The 23067-nt window shown below is 42.4% G+C and overlaps 1 pseudogene; it reads left to right on the forward strand.

The window, feature by feature from the left end:
• Positions 1-2930: 2930 nt before the first annotated feature.
• On the forward strand, positions 2931-3061 carry LOC132247977 (U4 spliceosomal RNA; annotated as a pseudogene).
• Positions 3062-23067: the final 20006 nt, after the last annotated feature.

Raw genomic sequence — 23067 nt, forward strand, 5'->3', positions numbered from 1 at the left:
GTGTGTGTCTCAGAACTAGACATGATGGAGGATGGTTTAACATCGCAAGGTTCACAGTTAAGATGAAGGTGTAGGACATCATTATAAGGGACTTGTTGTTTGCAGATGATGCAGCCCTTGGGGCTCACAGTGTTAATGTCCTACAACATCTCATTACCAAGTTCTCTGACTCATGTAAAATCTCTGGGCTAGCCATAAGCTTGAAGAAGACTGTTATCATGCACCAGAGCTCTTCAGAACCAGCTGCAGATGTCACCTTGTATGGTACTCATCTGGATGTTGTTGACCAATTTTTCTGCCTTGGCTCTACTGTTACCAGCAATGTTGTTCTTGATGCTGCGTTCTCTAGTAGAATCAGCAAAGCATCAAGGAACTTTGGTTTTTTGTAAGACAGAGCCTGGAACAATAACAAACTGTCAACTAAAGTGAAAATCCATATTTATGAGATGTGTTTTATCCACTCTTCTATATGGCTCCCACTCTTCTATATGGCTCAGAAACATGGATGTCCTACACCAAATGTACCAAAAAACTAAACAGCTTTCGTATCAGATGCCTGTATAAAACTCTTCAAATAAGATGGAAAGGCAGGTTGACAAATGCGGATGTGCTAGACTATGCTGGTATGTCATTCATGGGAACATTGATTAGTAAGAAAAGATTGAGGTAGCTTTGTCATGTCAAGTGAATGATGGATCACAGGATCCTGAAGAATGTGCTCTACTCTGAAGCTTGTGAAGGGTCTAGAAAGAGAGGCAGACTGCAGCACAGATTTCAGGATGCTTGCAAAGATGACTTAGCATCCTTTGAAATCTCTGTGGATGATTGGGAAAGGAGTGCAGAATGCCTCTCTGGTTGGTGGAGTCAGTTTTCAAATGAAGCGAGGTACTGTGAGGTGGACTGGATCAAGTTTTCTGATGATCAGAGGAGGAAAGAATCTGCTCCTGTGATTCAGAACATTGCAAGTGCATAGGTGTGCCCTACCTGTGTGCAGGACTGTCACTCATGCATTGGACTCAGCAGCCATCAAAGAACTCATCGGCTCATACACTATGCTCTGTAAAAAATGATGGTGTCAATTGAATGAATTGAATTGGAAGGAAAAAACCTAAAAAAAGCTTATCATTCTTAATCTGTACTATACACTCTGAATTTCCTTTATATTATTATTATTATGTAGGATTTGGTTAAAGTATTAACACTGTAAGAATATTACAAAGAATAATGCTGTTTAAGCAGTCTCTAAAGTTTCTAGTTATTTCATGTCTTAATCTCTTGATTTAAGAGCCTTGTCACCAGGGAACCTAGTTTTCTCTGACAAAAAATCCCCAATTTTCAGATATAAAAAAGTAACCCAAAATCCACATTCTTCCCTGATTAAAACAGCAATATAGATTAAATAGATAGATAATGGTGTTCCATTTTAATCACATAAAAATGTGGATTTTGGATTACTTTTTTAATCCAAAAATTGGGGATTTTTTTTTTTTTAATCAGCGAAAACCAGGATCCTTGATGATGAGATGGTAACAGGGGCCTGGGCCTCATCATTGTTACCAGGAAGTAAAAAAGCAATGCAAAACAGGGACAGCCAAGCCAAGCAGCTTGTAAAAAGCAGAAGGTAGGAATAGCCCAACTAAGTAGACTGCAAGCAGCAGCATGCTGGGTTGATGATTAGGGAATCAGCAGCACCTGGGTCTTTTAACAGGGAGCTGGGTTAGGTGACCAGAAGAGGGCAGGGCTAGGATGGATATAAGCCCAGCTTCTGGGTTTGTGTAAGTAGTTTGCCATTGGCTTCTATTTGGAAAGAATGCTGGACAAAACTGGCTGTCAGGAGGCTGAGAAGGGGATAGCTACTTAGGAAAGGCTTGGCAGTTTGAACCTTTTCTACTTTATAATGGTTTGTTCTTTTGTGATTACTTTTGGCTAGAGGACTGGGTTATTGTTGCAATAGTGGTGTTTTGGAGGCCATGCGGCATGTTCTTGGGGGGGCACCCTGCAGATGAGACTTGTTCTGAGCAAGACTGCAAGGGCTTGAGGCTAAGTATGCAAGGTCTGAAGTGGTGAACCTGGGCTGAGGGGCTCAGCTATAGAAAAAGCTCCAAAGCCAGGGAAGCTGAAGCCCAGACAAGGCTTTTGAGGCCAAGAGTTTTTGTCACTGTCAGGCTGCAACAGGCCTCCAAATGTGCAGTGTACAGTGTGGTGAAGAATGATGGCATGGTCCATCACAAGGATCCTCAGCAGCCCCTTACAGTAAGGGACCATGGTCTCCAAGGTGTTGAAGACCTTATTGGCCTCCTTGTTTTAAACATATTTCATAGACTTGATTTTAGTGTTGGTCCTCTGACAGTGATACAGGTGTCCTGAGCACACAGAATCATATAGAACTAGGACTGAAACAGACCTCTAGAGGTTATCTAGTCCAACTCCTTGCTTCAGGCAGGGTCATACCTATCCAAACCATCCTATAAAATCCATAAGCTGTCTGTAAAACTACTATCAACCCTAACACAAGATGAGTCGCAACATACTAACCTTCCACAGGTAAAGCAGGAAAACCAAGGTGGCCAATATCCTACATCTATAGAAGGCTGTAAATGTAAGCTCAAGAGATCCCAGGCAGTTTATCTCAGGGCTTGAGACCTCTGTTTTCTCCTCTTTCCCTTTTTGCTTTTGTTTATTTGTTTTTTTTCCCCCTAGGTTTTGAGTGGGATGATACCATGGGGAGTATCAATCCCTGCAGTAAACAAGCCAAGGAATGAAGCTTGGCAGGTTTGCTGGTGTGCTCTATGTCTAAGCTGGGAGCCTGGCATGTTTAGCTGCTATTGCAACTTCTTTTGAGTTCAGCATAGCTGTGTTGCCGAAGCCCAGAGGAGTGTCTTGCTGGCAGTTTTGGCCATGTAAGCCTTGAGTGGGATGATGCCATGAATGTATTAGCGCAGTGGCAGTATCGTAGCCAATGAGGTTAATCCGAGGCGCGATTATTGCTAATTGAAAACTTTTCCCTAGTGCAAACTGACCAGGAACAGGGTCCTGTCAACTACTGCCCCCTATGTTGTGGATTGTCGTGTCTCAGCGTGGTGGTATAGTTGAGACTGGATTCCCAGGCTGCAGCCATAAGCCTGGGCCCTTTTTGCTGTTTCACAACTGTTGTATTTCAGCCCACCTGTGTGGGGCTCACCCCAGCCATATGTTGACTGGTGAATTTGGGGCAGGATGAAGCCTTGGTGCTTGTTGTTCATCTAGGCCTCAGTGTTGTATAGGCCTGGCTGGCTTTTTGCTGCCCAGTCCAGGCCCAGTGAAATAGGCCTGGGCCACCTTTTGTCCCTTTTGCAACTTATGCCCCAACCAAGCAGTGTGGTTGGGCACTAGTTGTAGTTCAGGCCCAAGCCAACAGAGGCCTGTCCCCAACCTTTTGTTTTTTTTCATAGCTGCTAGGTCTCAGCATAGCAGTGTAGCTGAGACTAAATGTCCAGGCTGTAGCTAAATAGGCTTGGCAGACTTTCATTGTATGTTAAGGCCTGTCCTGCACCAGGCCTTAACATACGAGTCCCCCTCTTATTGTTTTCCAGCTGTTGTGCCTCAGCATAGCTGTATCACTGAGCCCCACTGCATATTTGCTGCATGCCTGGATCTGTCTTGGGGCCTGGCATGTTTTGGGCCTGGCACATGTTGTTGCTTTTGTAACTCTGTTTCCTAACCCAGCAGCATGGTTGATGCTGGTTGCAGTTCAGGCTCTCTTTCTGTTTGGCTAGCTTTTCTTTTATTCTTGTGCAGTTTCCTGCCCCAGAAGAGCTGGGATTAGGACTAGAAACGTGTCCCCTGTTCAGCACCTTTTCTGAAAGCTGAATGTCCCTTGCTCCTCCAGCCTCTCCTCATATGACTTGCTTTCCAAGTCCTTTACCATCTTTGTCATCTGCTTGTGAACCCTCTTTAGCTTTTCCACATGCTTTGTTTAAAATGTGCAGCCCAGAAATGCGCATAATACTCTAGGTGAAGTCTAACCACTGTCAAGTAGAGGCACTATCATCTCCCATGTCTTGCACCTAATGTTTCTTTTGGTGCATCCCAAAACCACATTTGCCTTTTGTGTGGCTGTATCACACTTCAGATTCATATCAAGTCTTTGATCTACCAAGACTCTAGGACCCTTCTCCCTAGCGTTGCCATGCAGCTAGGTATCACCCATTTTGAATTTGTGTTTTTGATCTGGGCCATGATTCATTTGTAGACTGCCTCATTTCGTTGGCTGCCTTTCCCACCCTTGGCTGGGGTGGCAATGGTTTCTCCCTGCCCCAGATCATGATTAGGTCCAGTACCTCATCACAAGTCCATTTCATGGGTTTCCTGAAGTGGCCCAAGGAGGACCTTCTCTGGTTAAGTTTGCTTCACAAAATTAGGTGTTGGCTCTTTACACTGGAGTGTCCATGCAAAGGTGGCAGACTTTTTTCAGTGCGTGATGCCATATGGGCCAGGGTCAGAGTTCTAGTCCCCTCCCTCCCCCCCCCCCCCTTTTTAGGGACCTACAAGAGTGTCCTAATCATCATGTTATATATTAAATTGAGAATAAAATTCTTTACCCTTCCTGCTGAAGCTAGGCCACGGGGCAGACCAGAGGTATGGAGTCAGGAATAGAACATGGAGAAGTCAGCCTGCCTCTGTAGCCCAATGGTTGGGGTCTTTGCTCTGCTTATTATATACACAAACTATTTCTGAGGCTAAGGGCCGAAACCTAGGGCTTCTCTTCGTAAGGGATTGCTCTGAGAATTAAGCAGTGACAATGACCAGTGGTACTGCCAGCTTTTATATACATTAGTGGTTTCATTTTAATCATGGAAAAATGTGGATTTTGGGTTACCGTTTTTTTGCATTTAAAAAAATTCGTGGTTGTTTTTGAATCTGAGAGAACCAGGATCCCTGATTATGAGCCAATTCAGCTTCTAACTTCAGCAACTAATGAGTCTGACCCTTCTGTTTTTATTTTTCTTACACTTTTTTCACATCAGGCTCATTATTTAATTTGCTTTTTAGAGGCAATTATTTTCTTTCTTTATATAATGCAACACTGTTGCTGTTGTTGTTGTAATACAACATGGCTCTGTCCCTGATCCCTCACCATCTCTACAGAGGCAGACTGGTCTTTAAGCCGATGTTGATCTTCAGTGAGCAAGATACTGCCTTCAGAGCCCCTATCAAAAGTTACAGTGAGTGAAATGAAAGGCATCAGATACTACTCGTATACACAGGGGACCACGCGTTCATACCATTAAATATACCTCCAAAGAATATGTGTGGTTTCTTAGAAGGCAAGATACCAAGCCAGTGAATCAAGAATTATAGAAATAATGTAATTAGAATATAAGTAATGTATCTTTACCGTCTGTTTTTAGCTTAATGAAGGGAGAATATAGTTGATGTCTTTTTAGGACGAGGAATATAGGTCCAAATTCTCTTTGAAGTTATTCCAGCAATGTGTTTTTAATAAGGTTCAGCCAACTGCTCAAAATGTAATGGAGCTTTCAGGAGATAAAAAATATCAAACTTTCTTCTGCCTATCTTGACCTCCCCATTAGTATATAAGGAGTATATATAGGGTGAGAGGGTTGGGGGTAAATTGTGTTAGATATGCCAGCATTTTCTCTCCTTTTAAACTAATGCTGAACAAAGATATCAAGAAGCTGGCTTATTTTTTTATTATTTAAGAGGCATTACTTATGCATTATTAAAATACAGAATATTGAAGTAGGATAGAGAAATATTTGCTGCTTATGCATGTATGCTCTCTAGTGGCTTACGATGAAACATAATCAATTTCAGATCCTTTTCCCTAAAATTAGCTAGCTGCTTTTTCCCTCCTGAATATAAAGAACCAGTAACACAGGATACTTTGTTTTATATGCAAAAGTGTTAATAAGCCAAACATTAGCAATATAATGAAGAATTTACTGTGGCAGTTTCCCATGGTAAAATCTCATTGTTATTATCCAGACAAACTGTCATTGAAATAAATACGTTTGTTTGAATAAGGCTATAGAATTTGACCTTGTGTTTTACTTTGACTTTCGCAGCTAAGTAATATGATTGTTCAATTAATTTCCAATTTGAATTTATATTAACTGATTTTTATATATATTTCCCTTTCAAACAGAATTTAAAAAATGCACAATTACCATGCAAGTAGTCAACAATAATGACTAAGCAGATTAACTGAGTGCATAGTGCCATCACCTGACACAAACCTTGATTATGTTAGTGATTAAAGATTACTTCAGGATCAAATGTAAGTGCCATTTTTGCTCCTTACAGTTTACAGATCTGTTTAGCCCTCTGGCATCCAACAGCTGCTAGACATTAGGTTTTGCCCCGATCCAATTTCAGGACTCATGCAAACAGTTAGATAAGCATATAGTAATGTAGACCTACCAGATCAAACTGCAGCCCAACTGAGCGTGTTCCATAGCCCCATGGACACTTGTGGGTCCACACTGTGCCCAGAGTAGAGTTGTAAATTGCTTAAATGCCAGAAACAGCACCTGTAAGCCAGATAAGTACCATTTTGCTGTGTAAGAGGGAACCCTAGACCTGTTACTATTCAAAAGACTGACAGCCCCCTTCCCCTTCTCCCCCTCCAACTTTTTGAACAGGGCTTGTTCTGGGTCTTAAAAGCCTTGCCATGAGAAAGCTGTGTGATAAACAACTCCAAATACCAAGGCTATTTGAAGTGCAGAGATGCTGTTTTGGAGAGGGTGGTAATGCAGGTAATTGGCATAGGCCGAGAGGAGTGTTGGATGGCAGACAAGGTTCATTGGCCTATGCAAAGGAGCTCATTGGAGGCCTTGCAGGACTGAGTTGAGAGAGGCATTGGAATGAGTGTGGTGGGCTGATGCAATTAGTAGACTGTAGGAACCAACAAGCAGTTGCTTGGAGTTGTTTATCACACAGTCATGTTGACTACCTATATACATGACCAGGGGTGGGGAGGGGGCATTTTAATTAGACCAGTTTCTGGATAGCTGCTGAAATTAAAATGCCACAGTGCCACATGTATTAAGCCCCCATACATTTAAAATGGCCATGGGATGCTTTATCTGAACTTCATTTGATGATGTTTAGATAAAGCATTCTTCAGCCGTTTTTAAATATGAGGGGGCTTAACACATGTGACACTGCAGGAATCCTGGAGAGTTCTAATTACAATGCTAAGGAGCATGTGTATAAGCAGCCTTTGGCCAGGAAATACTCATGCAGCTTAGTGATAAACACTGAGACACGACTGACTCCCAACTTAAAATATGAGAACAAAGACATGTCAGCTGAGATCAGGGAGGGAAATCAGGCTGAAATTAAATACTAAGGGTATCAGATCATTCTGTATAACACCAATCCTGATACAGGGTGTATTAAATGAAGTAGGAGCTAGCCCTAAATGGTACTACTAAAGTGACACCTAGACACCTCAATTGACCTTGTGGCTACCTTATGAAAGGCACTACAGAAATGCAAACAAAAGGCCTTCCTTATCCCAGAGAAATTATGATCAAGAAATAAGTGCATTGGGTGAAAGGAAGCCTTAGACCATTTTACGTCGGTGCTACTTTCTTCATTTTACCTGAAAATTTACATTGGCACATGATGATTTGTACTAAAATAATGGCATTTTAATTCTACTTGGAATCAATTTAAACAACAGAACACAAAATCTAAGTATTTTTTTCAGAATTGCACACTGTAGAATACATCATGAGTGTCTCTATCATACAATTTACTAGGGATAAAAAGTGAATTTGTTCTGGAGTTGTGAAATGTTTCTTTTTCAGTTGTCCAAATTCCATTGTATAGTAGGCCTGTGTGAATAGGGAAGTATTCAGTTCAGATTTAGCTGATTCAGAGGTCAGTGATTTAATTTGGTCTTTTGAATCACTGTCCCCATTTGATTTGGCCAAATCAGAATCAGAGATTCGGCACTGATTCGGAGATTCAGCTCAGCCAGGGAGAGGCAGGCACATCTGGGTGGCTCCTGTAGATCCTCCTATGGTGCGGGTGCAGTGTGGCTCAGCAGGGTACTGCACACTGTCTGAGAGGGGGGGCCACAGGGACTGAGTGTTGCCAGGCTCCAGGTGACTGCTGGAGCTGTCCCAGCTCCTAGACCATGTGCAGCACCCTGCTGAGCTGTGGTAAAAGCATGCAATGCGACAGCTGCTGTGCAGGTGCCAGGCAGGGAGCGGGGTGATCCCTGTTGCCCCGTGCCCTCAGAGGCCCTGTTCACCGCTGCCAGAACCGGTGAGTGCAGGGCTTTTTTTGTTTTTAAGTGCCAGGCTTAGGCTAGGGTCAGGTAGGGGAGCCATTGGGGGTGGGGCTGGGCAGGGGGGGAAGATCAGGGAGTGGGGGCTGTGCAGGAGGGCTCTGCCATGTGGCCCCAGGGCCCCACAGTCTCATGGCTGCCCTGCCTGGCCTTATCCACTGCCCAGCTGAGCTGGCACGGGGGGAAGGGAGGGGGTCAGGATGCAGGTGCAGCTTCCCCAGCCCGAACAGACTTGGCAGCTGACACAGCTGCCTCCAGCTGGCTGTTTAGTCTATGGCCGAATATCCAAAGTGGCCAAATATTTTCCAAAGCTTTTTCTGATTCAATGCAGTCCCCAAATCAGGCTGAATTTCCTCCAAATTGACTTGGCTACCAAAGCTTCATACAGCCCTATTGTATAGTACCCTGAATTTTACTGCTTATTCTGTTGATTCTACATCTCTGATTTTTTCCTACATAATTTAGAATTAGTATCTACTATACAGACAAGGTTCTTTGGGTGAATGTGATATCTTTTATTAGACCACCCACACTTATATCTATATCTGGTGGTAGGAGGTCCCCAGCAACAGGGTGTGCAGCAGGGACCCAGGGATAACTGCCTAGGAACAACTCCCCAGAGACCCTGGGGTACAAGGTGCTTTGTTGCTGGTTCCTGAGGCCACAGGGGATCTTGGTTCACTGGTGGTAGTCTCCATTGACATGGCAACTAGGGGCAGAGTATAGCTAGAGCTATATTTCAGCTCCCTTTACCTCTTCCATAGCCATGAGTTCATGGATCCCGCCACGGAGGACCCAGGGGACAGCTCCAATAGCACCTCTGTCCTGGGAATGGGGCAACTTTGTCTCACAGCAGAAGCAGTCACTGTACTGAATGCTCAAGACTGCTCTGTGCCCTACCCTTCCTTTTCCTTTTGGGGGACACGAGGATGCTCTGGGAAAATGGCCAGGGCTAGAGCAGACCTCAGAGGGTGCTCTGGGGACCCTGTCTTGGCCTCTCCTGAATGGGTAATCCAGGCAGATTCCAACATTACTGTGGTGGCCTGGATAAACTCATCCAAATTGTTCAGGTACTGACTCAACCTTCCCAGCAAAGTAAGAGCAAAACACATCACTAGAAAAGAGACAGATCATCATGGCTACCTTTGTTTGTCAGAGGAGAAGCTCTGGACACATGCGATAAAATTTCTCAAGGACTGCCATCAAAGTACTAAGAGGTGCTTGTAGCTCATAGGGAATTTGAAAGGCTCATGCTAAGTAGGTATTATAAGCAGCAGCTTGGGGCCTTAGGGGATCCTATCTTCACCCATGGGCAACTATATGCGGCTGCTTCTGGAATCTCCCACCCACAAATGTTTGATTTGCAGTGACTCTTAAGTTGAGTAACAAAACCAGGAATGTTGTGTATACGGAAGTATTGTAAAGCTCTTACAGTAAGGAAGTGTGATTATGTTTCAGGATTGTGTGTATGCAGAAGAGTTGTGAAGCTGTTGAAGTGCAATAAAATGTTATCTCAAGCAAAAATTGGCTCATTGGATTTTCATGCAAGCAATGCTGCACAGGGCATCTAGTATGTTATAATGGTCTGGTGTTAAATAGTATCAATACTCGTAGCATAGCTAAAGAAACCTTAATTTTCCTATACCTACTTTTTTAAGATCTAGATTGAAAAAATATGAAATTAAGCATTGGTTTATCTACCCCAGATTCTTACATAGCAATTGACTTTTTAGACCAGAAATGTGCATCTAATAATTAAGCAATTAAGTCCCAACAGTGCATGAATTATCCTTAGATAACACCACATCTTGAAGGCATTGTGAGAGATGAAGCAAAGCAGAATTTCCACTACTCGCATCTAGGATTATCAATCTCTGTGGAGGTTCTCAGTATAATTACAAAATAAAATTATTGTAATTAATGTAAACAACAAATTAATCTATTCTTTAACACTCTGTGAAATACAGAGATAATTACAAGTGTACACACAGACACTTAGACGAGTGATTCTCAACCAAGTTGCCAAGAAACCCTGGGGTGTCTTGAGATCCTTTCAAGGGTTCCACAGAATATTAGCACTGTTAAGTGTGCAAATGTGATTCACAAGATAAACAAGGAGGAGTGGAGGGGGTGGTGTTGCTTTAATTAGAGCAGCTCTTAGAGCCAAACGAATTAAAACACCTGCAGTATCACGTGTATTCAGTATCCCACACTTCAAAATAGAGGTGGGGCACTTTAACTAAAGCTCATTTAATAACTTTTCACATTTCACAAACATTTTCTTGTGTGTATTTATCTTCTCTCTCTCTCCCTGTTTCTGTATGCATGTGTATATGTATATAATGTGACGTGCCTTCTTTCTTCTTTTAAAGAAGTATTCATAAACTGAAGGATCCAAATGGACATGCTGGGATCTTCATACACACATATGTGTGTATGTGTCTTATGTATATAGATGTTATTTAAATCAATTACAATAATTTTATTTTGTAAATTTAATATATTAACTATATAATAAAAGCATCTTTCCTGGTACCATCCTAAATTTTGGATTGAAAATTTTCCTATACAACTTCATTCTTGAGGAAGCCTAAGTTCTGAAATCCCCTGGTCTGAGGAACTGGATGTCTAACTCTCACCTTAGCTCTGTTGCAATCCATATATGAGGCAGTGCAATGATTTAACTCTGCCTCGTTCCCCAAAAAGAGCCAATTCCAATACATTTGATTAGGATACACCAAAAATACATAAACATCACTAACTCCAGCACAAAACATAGCTGTCTCAGGCACTTTCATTTAAAAAGAGAGTAGGAAGTTGACCTGCAGCCTAACGCTTGAATAGCTTGGGGCATTTCTACACATACATTTTTTGTGCAGGGATGTACCACAGATCTGGTGTGACCTGATGTGTACTGTGCTGTGGCACATACAGTTGTATAAGCGGCAAAATGCGTGTCAGTACACAGAAAATGACTGTGGTGTGCTTTTGAACTAAAGCTCCTCTGATTGTGTTTTGGTTCAAAAGCTCGTCACTGCCATTTTCTCAGCACTGACACACATTTTACCACTTATACTGCACTTATCAAATGCTTGCTGCTGCCCTACAAATACCCTTAGCAGTTAGACTACTCAGGAATCTTGGTTTCTAGGTAGGGTGACCACACATCCTGGTTTGACTGGGACAGTCCAGGATTTCATAGGCTATCCTTACATCTCAGCTGGTTGATAAAAATTGAACCAAAATTCCTGGAATTAGTCACCTAACATGTTTCCTCCTTTTTCTACTGACTGTACTGCTGATGAGTATCCAGCAGCTGAGCCAGCATTAGGGAAAATGGTACCCTGGGAGAACTTGTATTTTGGCATCCCCCCCTTCCCTGCTAAGTCAGTGGAGCTGCTGCAGCCGGAGGCAGGTGGGCAGGGGTTCAAGGTACTGTCTGGTGGGGAGGTAGAGCAGCATGGTGTGCCAGGCAGGCGCACACCACTTCTACTGGCCAGGAGCAAGGTAGGTGGACTGGAGCAGGTGTCACCTTGCCTGCACATGCCCAGCCTGTCTCTTCTTGAACAGCAGCTGGAGGTAGGGGTGGGCTGGGCACCATCCCAGTCCAGCTTCCTTTCACAAAGGAGATGTGGTGCCTGCTCACCTGCCTGCCTGGTGCACCATGCCTCTTTGCCTTCACTTGAAACACAATGGTTGCATCTACATGTGCACTTCACTGAATAGACTAATTAGCTGCATAGTAAAAATTGAACCAATTTCTTGGGAGAAAAAACCTGCAACATTCAGGAGAAAAATGCCACAGCATGCTTATAAGCTCAGCAGTGCTATGCTTGCTAGCACCATAGCTGAGACTTGGGGGTCATGTTTGACCACAAGATAAACATGAGCCACCAATGTGATGTTACAGCTGACAAAACAAACAATACTCTGTCTTGCATCCATAGATGCTTCTCAAGTAAATCTCAGGATGTCTTCCTCCTGCTGCACTCAGCCTTGGTGAGGCTGCAGCTGGAGTACTGCATCCAGTTCTGGGCTCCACAATTCAAGAAGGATGTGGAGAAGCTTGGGAGAGTCCAGAGGAGAGCCATGTGCATGATCAGAGGGCAAGAGAATAGGTCATATGAAGAGAGGCTGAGAGCCATGGGACTCTTCATCCTGGAAAAGTGCAGGCTCAGGGTTGACCTGGTGGCTGCTTATAAGTATATAAAGGGTGTACATCAGAATTTGGGAGAACATCTGTTCACCAGAGCACCCCAAGCAAAAACAAGGACCACAGTCATAAACTCCTTCAAGACCATTTTAGGCTGGACATAAGGAAAAATGTCTTTACTGTCCAAGCCCTCAAGACCTGGAATAGACTCCCTCCAGAAGTGGTGCAGGCACCTACTCTGGACTCATTCAAGAAGCATTTGGATGTTTATCTTGCTGGGATCCTTTGACCCCAGCTGACTTTCTGCCTCTGGGGCAGGGGGCTGGACTTGATGATCTTTGAGGTCCCTTCCAGCCCTCATGTCTATGAAATCTATAAAGCATCACTGTCTACATGTGCACTAGTATTAGGGCACAGTAAACTAACTCTGCAATAAGATAGTACTGTCTCTGATGGTGCTATCTTAAGATGGAATAATTTACTGCACTGAAATACACATGTAGATGCTGACCAGAGGCATCAATTGCACCTGGTCAATCCAGCAAGCCAGGGACCTGTTCTTCCCTGCTTCAAATTGCTCTGGTCCTGGGCACATGTGTAAATGCTGTCCCTGGGATCAGTTTACTCTGGCTCAAACTGCTCCAGTGTTTGTTGCTGCACATTAATTGCATGCGTCATACCCAGTGTCTCAGATTTCCTTAATAATATGGTCACCATATTTCTAGCCCATCTAAAGCCTAATTCTTGGGTTCTAATGGCTGTTTTAACCAGGTTGTTATAGAATAGGTAAGTGGCTTGTGAGTCCTGCAAAATCAGTATCTACTCCATGTGGAAAAGGTGGCAAAATCTTACCTTGATGTCCTTCGAACACCATTTTAGAGGTCTATCTTGCTTTGATGTGTATAAATAGGGAAAATGCATTACTGCAGCACCTAAAAGTGTGCAGTTTGTTCTTTCAAGGACCTGGCCAAGATAAAGTGGAGTAAAAGTTTCACTTGTTCCATCTACTTCTCTGTGCTTCTACCTGTTTGCTTGCATGGAAAGGGAGCATCTGGAAACCAGAGGCTCTGTACACACAAGAAATGTACTGGTCTCGATAACTCTTGTCTGAAGAGGGCATATAAAACCTTTATCCTCTGCTCAGCTAAGTAGGACAAGAACACAACATGGTTCTCTATGAAATATTTCATTTTTCCATACATGCTTTTAAATTAAGTCTACATTTAACAGAAGGTAATAAAGATGCAGAAAGGAGGAATGCATCATTATACAAAATATCTTGTTCTAAGACAGAACAAAATGAAAGTTTAGTAAAGGCATTGCAAAAATCACTAAATACCAAAAAAAAGGTCAAACCATAGTTTTCCAGAGGCAAAGTTTGCATAGACCCATGTATTCTTTGAGACTTAATTAAACATGAAAAATTTCCCCACTTTCCACTGGGAACATAGTCTAGCATAATAAGCATTTTCAGGATCTGACTTTAATATTCATTTTCATTTTCTTAATGCATGCCCTTCATTTCAGTAATATATCATAGACCATAATACTGCAAATGCAAGTTATTGACATTTGCAGAAGAATGCTTGCCTGATATATATTTTAAATAATTCTTTAGAATACTCAGAATAGCAAAGGATATATGTTCTTCACTGTAAAGATCTTGTTTTCTTTCTTTCTTTGGCTTTTTGTATGTTTCCTGTCTAACAACAGAATGAATATTCTAGGTATACACTTTCTATTATGCATTTACATCTTCCTCTGTTGTCATGGAAATATTTTATGTTCACTCCGTTCTAAAGGGCCCTCTCCTTTTTCCACTGAAGTCAATGAGCTTATTTATTTGTATTTTTTAAATTTCGGCCTATCCAAAAAGCTCAGAGCAGCTTACAATAAACAAAGATCTCCCCCCACCCCCCGGCCCACAAGAAACAGCAGTTGATTCCCCAAACACTGCTCTTCTTGAATTCCAGCTCTCTCCCCCACCATGTACCTGATGCTGCTTTCCTGCGTAAAACTCCATATGAGCGAACCCTCTAACCATCCTTGCCAACCACCATTTATAGCCAGACATAGGCAACCTCTTCATACTTCTCCCTACCTCCTGCCCATTCATTCCCACTCACTTGGGCCACTTCCTGTAGCCTCCCCCAGTGTCTCTTCTAAGTCTTCACCCTCTCTCCTAGACAAGGGCTTTAGCAGTTCCTCCCTCCCCCTCCCCCACAAACCCCCAAAACATACAAAAGCATACATACACAAAACTGCTCCCCTCGCAACAAACACAACATTAAAATTGGAAAAGCCTTAACAAAAATAAAAGAAAAAGACTCTCTCTCCCTATTTTTGCTACTAATTTTTATGAACTTTGAATGGGATCCTTGGAAAAGATTTTTTCATCAGTTAAAGCTGCTCAGTTGAGTTTACTGTCTTATTCTAATGCAAAGCACATGAATTAATGTGTTTGTGTGTGTATACACACACACACACACACACACACACACATATACGTACATGTAATGTTTGCATATATTTATGCCCTGGTGAGTATTTCTATATCACACCACACAATGTTGTGAGACAGACTTCTGTTAGCTCCAAATAAACTATTTCAGGTAACAGAAACAATATATTTTCGTGTTGTATATCTATGTTAAGTCAGTGCACCACCTTAGGCTAAATACCCCAGGTCTCACCATAATCACGTTTGCCAAAGTCTAATTGTGAAACAAAGTCCTCACATGAGAACGTGTAATTTAGATGCTTCACTGCTTTTGCACTTATTTATTTTAATTCAAATAACATTTATGATAACATCGTAACAAACAATTCTGACATTAACAATAGACAATAATAGAAGTGAGGTAAAACCAGAAGATCATAGTATGCAAAATACATATTCTCCAAATAACACAATATAATTCATTTACTGTTGTAAAAATAAAGCCAGTAAAAAAGCTAATTTTTCTAAAAGTGCAACCAAACAGTGAAACAGTTAAGACTTGACTTACCTTATATTATGACAGCATAGCTACAGTTTCTGTCAGCTACCTCTGTGTTATATGAAGCTTAGTAAGACCTTTGAGTATGCCTGTCTCCAGATTACCCCCACTTCAAGGTATATAATTGCCTTGTAATTATGTCATACTCGAGTGTAAACTCCAGGCTTAAATTCAAGTACTACTGAGATCATCAAGAAAATATCTTTTCATGTTATTCATCAAGTGATATCAAGCCCTCAAACAGTCAACCGCATCTGTATTGTTCTAGTTGAGGGTTACACAATTAAATATATCACCGCATCTTCTGGTGGATGTTGTGTAGACTTACATGTTCAAGAACTACCATTACTGTAACTTTTATTTGCTTCCTTTGTTGCATAGAGATAAGGGCAATTACTGCTACTTGTGTCAAACAGAGAACTTTTTTGATTTCGCTAAATGTTGCACTGACTGGGAGTGACATAGATACTTAAAGTAGGATAAGATTGACTTTATAGACCTTTCTAACTTGGAATTTTTCCGGTATCATTTTTCATTCCCTTAATTGTACTAGCCCTTTTTTCTAGCAGAGCATTTTGATCTAGCATAAGAATTCTTTGCCATCATTTGTGACCTGCAGTAGTTTGAGCCTGGTTAAAAAAAAGTACTTAGTATTCTTTTATGTTTTTTTCTCAATGCAGACCTGTATAAAGCTTTTGCAAACCATTTTACAGGACACCTGAAGAGTGCTAAGGAGGGAAGCAGTAATGTGGCACTTTGAAGGTAGTAAAGGGGGAAATAAGGCCACTACTCTTCTCTTCTATCCTAAACCTGACATTTACAATAATCTAAATGTGTGTACTTTGCTATACTGTATCGGTAATTGTTCTCTTAGTAGAATTAAACAATTTGTGATCACCAGGGATCCTGGTTTTCTCTGATTAAAAAAAAATCCCCAATTATCAGATTAAAAAAAGTAACCCCAAATGCACATTTCCCCATGATTAAAATGAAACAACATAGTGCTTTTTCATTTTAATGATGAGATAATAAGGATTTGGGATTACTTTATTTAATCTGAAAATTGGGGATTTTTTTTTTTTATCAGAGAAAACCAGGATCCCTGATGATCACAAAAAAATACACCACTATTGATTTTAAGTAATCTTCCTTGTCAAAATTAAATTTCTACTAATTTACATGTTAATTACATCAAAGTTATTTTAACAGTATTTTTGGAATCCATATCAAAGCCGCTATCACCTCCCTTCTCTGCTAGTTTAGTTGTTCCTATAACTACCTCCCTCATATTACCTAGTTAAAGAACCAGACTCAGTGACCTGAAGTCATGGTTTAATTAACCCTATACACTTTAACATTAGTCTTATCTTACAATTAAGACCTTCTTATCAGCTGTAGCACTAATAGTAGCATAACTGCAACAGTTGCACACAGCTGCGGCCTAACCACCAAAATATTTACCTTGCCTATCAGGCTGGTTTTCTGAGACTCACACTTTCTCAACATGACTGCTACTGGTACAAAAAAAAAAAAGTGGTGGGGAGGGGGGAAGAGTTGCAGCACAGAGTCCAAAGTTTCTCCCCACTGTGTTGCCACTTGACCCAAGAAACAAATTGAGATTGGCCTGGTATAATTCCTTACCCCATGAAGCCTCAGCTCACTGCCTTTACATTGGGCTCTGCAACCAAAATACACATTTTTCCGTGATTAAAATCTCTCTCTCTCTCTCTCTCTCTCATTTTAATCATAGAAAAATGTGGACTTTGGTTTCAGAGTAACCTAAAATCCACATTTTCCATGATTAAAATGAAACACTGATTGGTAGGTAGGTAGGTTTGTTTTACTTTAGTCATGGAGAAATGTGGATGTTAAGTTCCTTTTTTAAACCAAAATTGGGGATTTTTTTATCAGACAAAGCCAGGATCTTTGCTGATCTCTAAAAACCCTGGCAGGACTCTCGGGAGAACTAGGATATAACCAGATGAGAGGGTAAAAAGCTTAGTGTATGCCTATGGAAAGAATGATTGCTGAGTGAGTGATATTCCAGGCTTGCCCTTTCTAATGAAAAGAGGACCAATAATTTCCTTTTGCATTATTTTGTTTATATGTGAAAATTTGGGATTTTTTTATCAGAGAAAGCCAGGATCCCTGGTAAAAATCAAGAAATTATATAATTATTAGGGCATCTCATTGACATTATCCTATCTTATTTTACTTTCTGGCAGATGTCCTATTTCTTAGGCTATGTAGTGGGTTATTCTGAAGATAAAACTAATCGCAAATAAATAAATGCAGACAAAGGCAGAACACTATTATCCAGGAGCACATCTGCAAGGGACCAGCAGGGGAGATTATGCTTAGGGGCAATCAACATGGGTTCATTAGAGGCAGGCCCTGTCAGACCAACCTGTTTGCCTTCTACGACCAGGTCACAAAAGACTTGGATGCAGGTCTCATGGTGGATGTAGTCTTATGGACTTTAGGAAGGCCTTCAAACTATCTCTCACCCCATCCTCATTAAAAAATGAGGCGACTGTAGTATCGATGCCTACACAGTCAGATGGGTTGCAAATTGGCTGGAGGGTCACACCCAGAGAGTGGTGGTGGATGGCTCATTTTCAACCTGGAGGGATGTGGGCAGTGGGGTTCCCCAGGGCTTGGTCCTCAGGCCTGCCCTGTTCAATATCTTCATTGGCAACTTGGACGAGGGGGTGAAAAGCACCTTGTTCAAGTTTGCAGATGACACTAAGATGTGGGGAGAAGTGAGCACACTAAAAGAGAGGGACAGGCTACAGAGGTGGGTGGATGAGAATAGGATGGGTTTCAATACAGACAAGTGCAAGGTATTGCACCTGGGGAGGAAGAGCCAGCAGCATACCTACTGGCTGGGGAATTCCCTTCTCATCAGCACAGAGGCAGAAAAGGATCTTGAAGTCACTATTGATTCCAAGATGAACATGGGCCACCAATGTAGGGATGCAGTCAGGAAGGCTAACCACACCTTGTCATGCATCCATAGATGCATCACAAGCAGGTCCAGGGAGGTGATCCTCCCCTTCTATGCAACATTGGTCAGGACACAGTTGGAGTACTGTGTCCAGTTCTGGGTGCTGCACTTCAGGAGGGATGTGGATAGCATTGAGAGGGTCCAGAGGAGGGCCATTCACATGATCAGGGGGCAGCAGGGCAGGCCCTACGAGGGGAGGCTATGGGACCTGAACCTGTTCAGCCTCCACAAAAGAAGGCTGAGAGAGGATCTGGTGGCCGCCTATAAACTTGCCAAGGGGGACCAGCAGGCAATGGGAGAATCCCTGTTCCCCCAAGCACTACCGGGAGTAACTAGGAATAATAGCCATGAGTTGACTGACAGTAGATTCAGGCTAGACATCAGGAGGCACTACATCACAGTCAGGGTGGCTAGGAGCTGGAACCAACTTCCAAGGGAAGTGGTGCTCACCTCTACCCTGGGAGTCTTCCAAAGGAGGCTAGACAATCACCTAACTGGGGTCATTTGACCCCAGCATTCTTTCCTGCCCATGGCAGGGGTTCGGACTTGATGATCTGTTTAGGTCCCTCTGACCCTACCAACTATGAAAATATTTTCTGCTCCAAATTGTGCCCCCATGAAACATTTAGCCTAGAGAAAAATCAGATGACACCTATCAACAGAGGAAGTGCTACTTTTCTGACTTCACTAGAAAACTGTACCTTGTTTTAGAAATTATGGCAGCTGTTCACTAGTCCCAAAATATGCAACTCTCTTCATTTCACCCATGCAGAGGAGTCAGGTAGCAACCTGAAGATCTTCTTGCATACATTAGGTATCATGTTAGTTTGAAAGTTTGACATGTCTGCAGTGGCATATATTGAGGTGTTCTCTGCACTTCAAGGTAGAAATGCACGGGGGGGAGAGAAAGGTTTGACCCTGGGAGATCCTGGGGTCAAAAACCAGCATGAAAAAAAATGGAGTGGTACGCATGGGAGCAACACATGCCACCCAAAACCAGCCACAGTCCGGATGCCAGCCAGGTTTGAAGCAGCAGAATCACTGTGACTACAGCTCCCTGAGGCCCCTGGGATCCCAGGTGAGGCTGCTGGAGCTAGCATAGTACTGTATCCAGCCTTCCCTAACCCACTTGGGGTAACCTGCAGTGCACCAGAGGGTGTGTGGGGCAGGTGTTCCCTGGGGACAAGTAGCAGCAGCACAAGGTATGCCACTGTTTCTTGTCCCCAAGGAAACAAATGTCCACACTCATGTGGACTGGGTGTCTTAAATTATGCCATCTGAAGTAAGGGTTTTCTTGAGCTATACTAACCAACTTAAGTTTGCCTAACTTCTAATTGTTCAGGGACAATCAAATGAGAAATTCACAGTTCTCCAGTATCCCAAGTGGATTATCCTAGGCACCACCCCCACCAATGCCAGTCTGCACAGCAGATCATTAGCAGGTGAGTGGGGAGGGGATTTGCTGGGCTTCAGGGGAAATGGGGTAGTGGGGTCAAGTGGGAGAGGAAGGTGGGAAACTGCTAGGCTGCTGGGATGGGGCTGCACACACATCACTGAATCATAGAAGATAAGGGTCAGAAGGGACCTCAGGAGCTCATGTAGTCCAACCCTCTGCTCAAGGTAAGGCCATCCCCAACTAAACCATCCCAGACAAAACTTTGTCTAGTCTGGTCATAACAACCTGCAAGGATAGAGATTCCACCACCTCTCTGGGCAACCTGGTCCAGCAGTTTACTACCCTCCTAGTAAGAAAATTCTTCCTAACATCTAACCTAAACTTCCCACACCCATTTCACAGCACAATACAATACAACACAATGTAACATATATGTGCATGCACACACACACACGTGCGCACACGCGCGCACACACACACGCGCATGCACAGCTGTTGGCTGCAGCCTGCACATTCAGAAATGGCCCCTCCTCTGCTGTTGCCTCCATGTCCCAGCTGTGCTGCTCAGTGGCAGCCTGGGGATGGGGGTATGTGTGCTAAGGGCTGTGCATGGGTGTGTGTGCTGTGCTATGCTGATGGGGGCAAGCATGCTATGATGGAGGTGTGGTTGCTGCTAGAAAGCCAGCAAGCAGGGCAGACAAAGAGTAGACTTGTCAGCTCCTAACCATGCCCCTGCTTACCGGCCCTCTAAAGGCGGCTCAGAGCTGTGCACATTAGGGCTAAATACATGTGGACCCAATCTGCTCCCTACCCTCCAAGACCTGAGCCAGCAGGCGGGGAAGGGGGGGAGGAGAGAAGGGCTGTGCAGCGGGGGGAGGAGGGGCTGCACAGCAGGGTGGGCTCCACCCCTGCCCACCTAGTCATGCAGGGAGAAAACAGTATTTTCTGTCTTCGTTCTGTGACAGCCTAAGGGTGGGTTTGGGCTGGTGCTCACCCACAGCAGACAAGCACCAGCTGAGACCAACAGGCCACCCAACAAGGGGTGAATGTGACCTAACTTGAGTTGCGATGGGATCTGGTACAGACGTTTGATTAAGTGCTATTACCTAAGGTGATTTAGTCTGATACTACATCCACCCAAGTCTATTTTAGAGCAAGATCTGACATTTTTAAAGCACTCTATGTGTACCATTTTTAAAGTGTTCTATGAGTTCAGTTTCAGCTGTAGAGTGCTTTCTGAGCACTTATCGCACAATAAGTGTAATGTCTGTACCTAGCTTAGAAGGTTTAACCCTGAACATACCACTGCTCCCAGCATGTACTAACTTTAACAAGATTTAACATTTCTTAATGTGAGCAGGTGATAATTGTAATGTGTTAAGTGCACCCTATGTAAAACTTAATTATCTAAGAGTAATTGCATGACTCTTAGTTTTCTCTATGATAACCTTAAAGAACAATATAGTATTATTGTATTGTAATTTTCTTCCAGTGAAATACTATAGTGTTCTTCCTTTTCCTGTGTTAATACTTTGTCTTCCAGGATGAGAAACAGCACGATAGAAAGTCTTCAATTTCCTACAGCTCAGGAGACTATGATTTCCATCTCAAACATACATAAAATAAACCATTTTGTACATATCAGGTATATCTCAATATAAACCACCATCTGCCATAAGACTGTATTGTTTGTTGTTCTATTTAGGGCCACATCCATAGTTCTGTATAGTTCTGCAATATGAAAAGGAACATCTGTATTAATAAGCAGTACATAAAGTCAGATATGCAGTTTTTTATGTGCAATGTCATTAAACAAATGTAGGTGAAACTAATTTAAATAATGTGTTAAACACCTGCAGGGTGGAAGCAGCTATCTACAAACTACATTGAATGAGTTTGACCCTACTTATCCCCCCTTTCACAACAGTATCTGCATGGAACTAATCAGAGAGGTAAAATATTCAGGTCTGTTTTGGTTTTGAACATTTTTGAGTGTATTCCTTCTTCCAGAAAAGGAGAAATAATTAAAAAGAGTTCAGGGTAAAACAATTTATAGCCAAAAGTACCAAATATCCTATATTTTGTTAAATACAAATATGAATATGGCAGGAAATTAGCAATTAAAATGCACATTACCCCTTACCACGCAGTCCTGAAACACATAGGGCATGTCTATATGTGCAATTAGTGCACATGAATAAACTCCAAAGCTGAGCTTATTGCTCTGGAGTTTTTAGCTCCTAGGCATGCTGTTTGAACACATGCCCAGGAGCAATTAGCTGCACAGCAATCAGCTTTAGAGTTTATGTGCAGTACATGAAGCCCAGTTAGAGCATCCCTGCCTGGCAAGGAGCCCCAGGGGTCAGCCTGCCAGCCCAGGGCTGCTCTGGCTAGGCTCAATGTGCTGCAGAGGGCCTGGCTGGGACATCAGGGTGCTTCAGTGCTGGGCTAGCTGGCAGGCAGTCCCTGCTCTGAAGTACTCTTCTGCTTTAGCCAGCCAAAGCAGCATCTACATGTGCACTGCTGTGCAAAAAAACCTCCATAACTCCACAGCAGGGTAGTACTTTTATTTATGTGTACTACCCTGCTGCAGAATTTATTAATTTCATGCATTGTAATAGGGCCACATGTGTAAACCCTGAGACTTTTACTACATAGCTATTTAGTCAGATCTACAAGAAACATCTTGTGTAGATGTGCCCAGTTACTTGCCCAAATTATATCACTGGTCCAAACTTAATGTTACCACCTTAAATCTGGAAGTCCAGAGTAAATGGAGGAAGAATATGCAGTGAAACAAGAAAGCAGCCTGTCTAAAGAGCAAACCCTTAATTTGAAAATTAAATTAGTTTAAAATTAAATGGAATATTACAAAGAATGGAAACAAGATCATATTACTAAGCATGAGTATCAGAGGGTGACACAGGTATGAAAGGAGGATATCAGAAAAGCAAAGGCCTAGACAAAAACATCTAAAAAGGAATGTAAATAGCAATACAAAGAGCATTCTACAAGTATATTAGAAGATAGAGGAAAGCAAACGGAAGTCTAGGCCCCTAATGAGGAGAGCATTCTAATAATGAATGATGTGGAGAAGGCTGACATATTTTTTAAATATCTTTTTTATTTGATTCTTCATGAATAAGATCAGCTGTCAAATTATGATTACAAGTGTCAATAGGGGATTCTAAGAAATAATAAGCCTAGAGT

The sequence above is a fragment of the Alligator mississippiensis genome, chromosome 1, assembly GCF_030867095.1.
Source record: "Alligator mississippiensis isolate rAllMis1 chromosome 1, rAllMis1, whole genome shotgun sequence".
Classification (NCBI taxonomy): domain Eukaryota; kingdom Metazoa; phylum Chordata; order Crocodylia; family Alligatoridae; genus Alligator; species Alligator mississippiensis.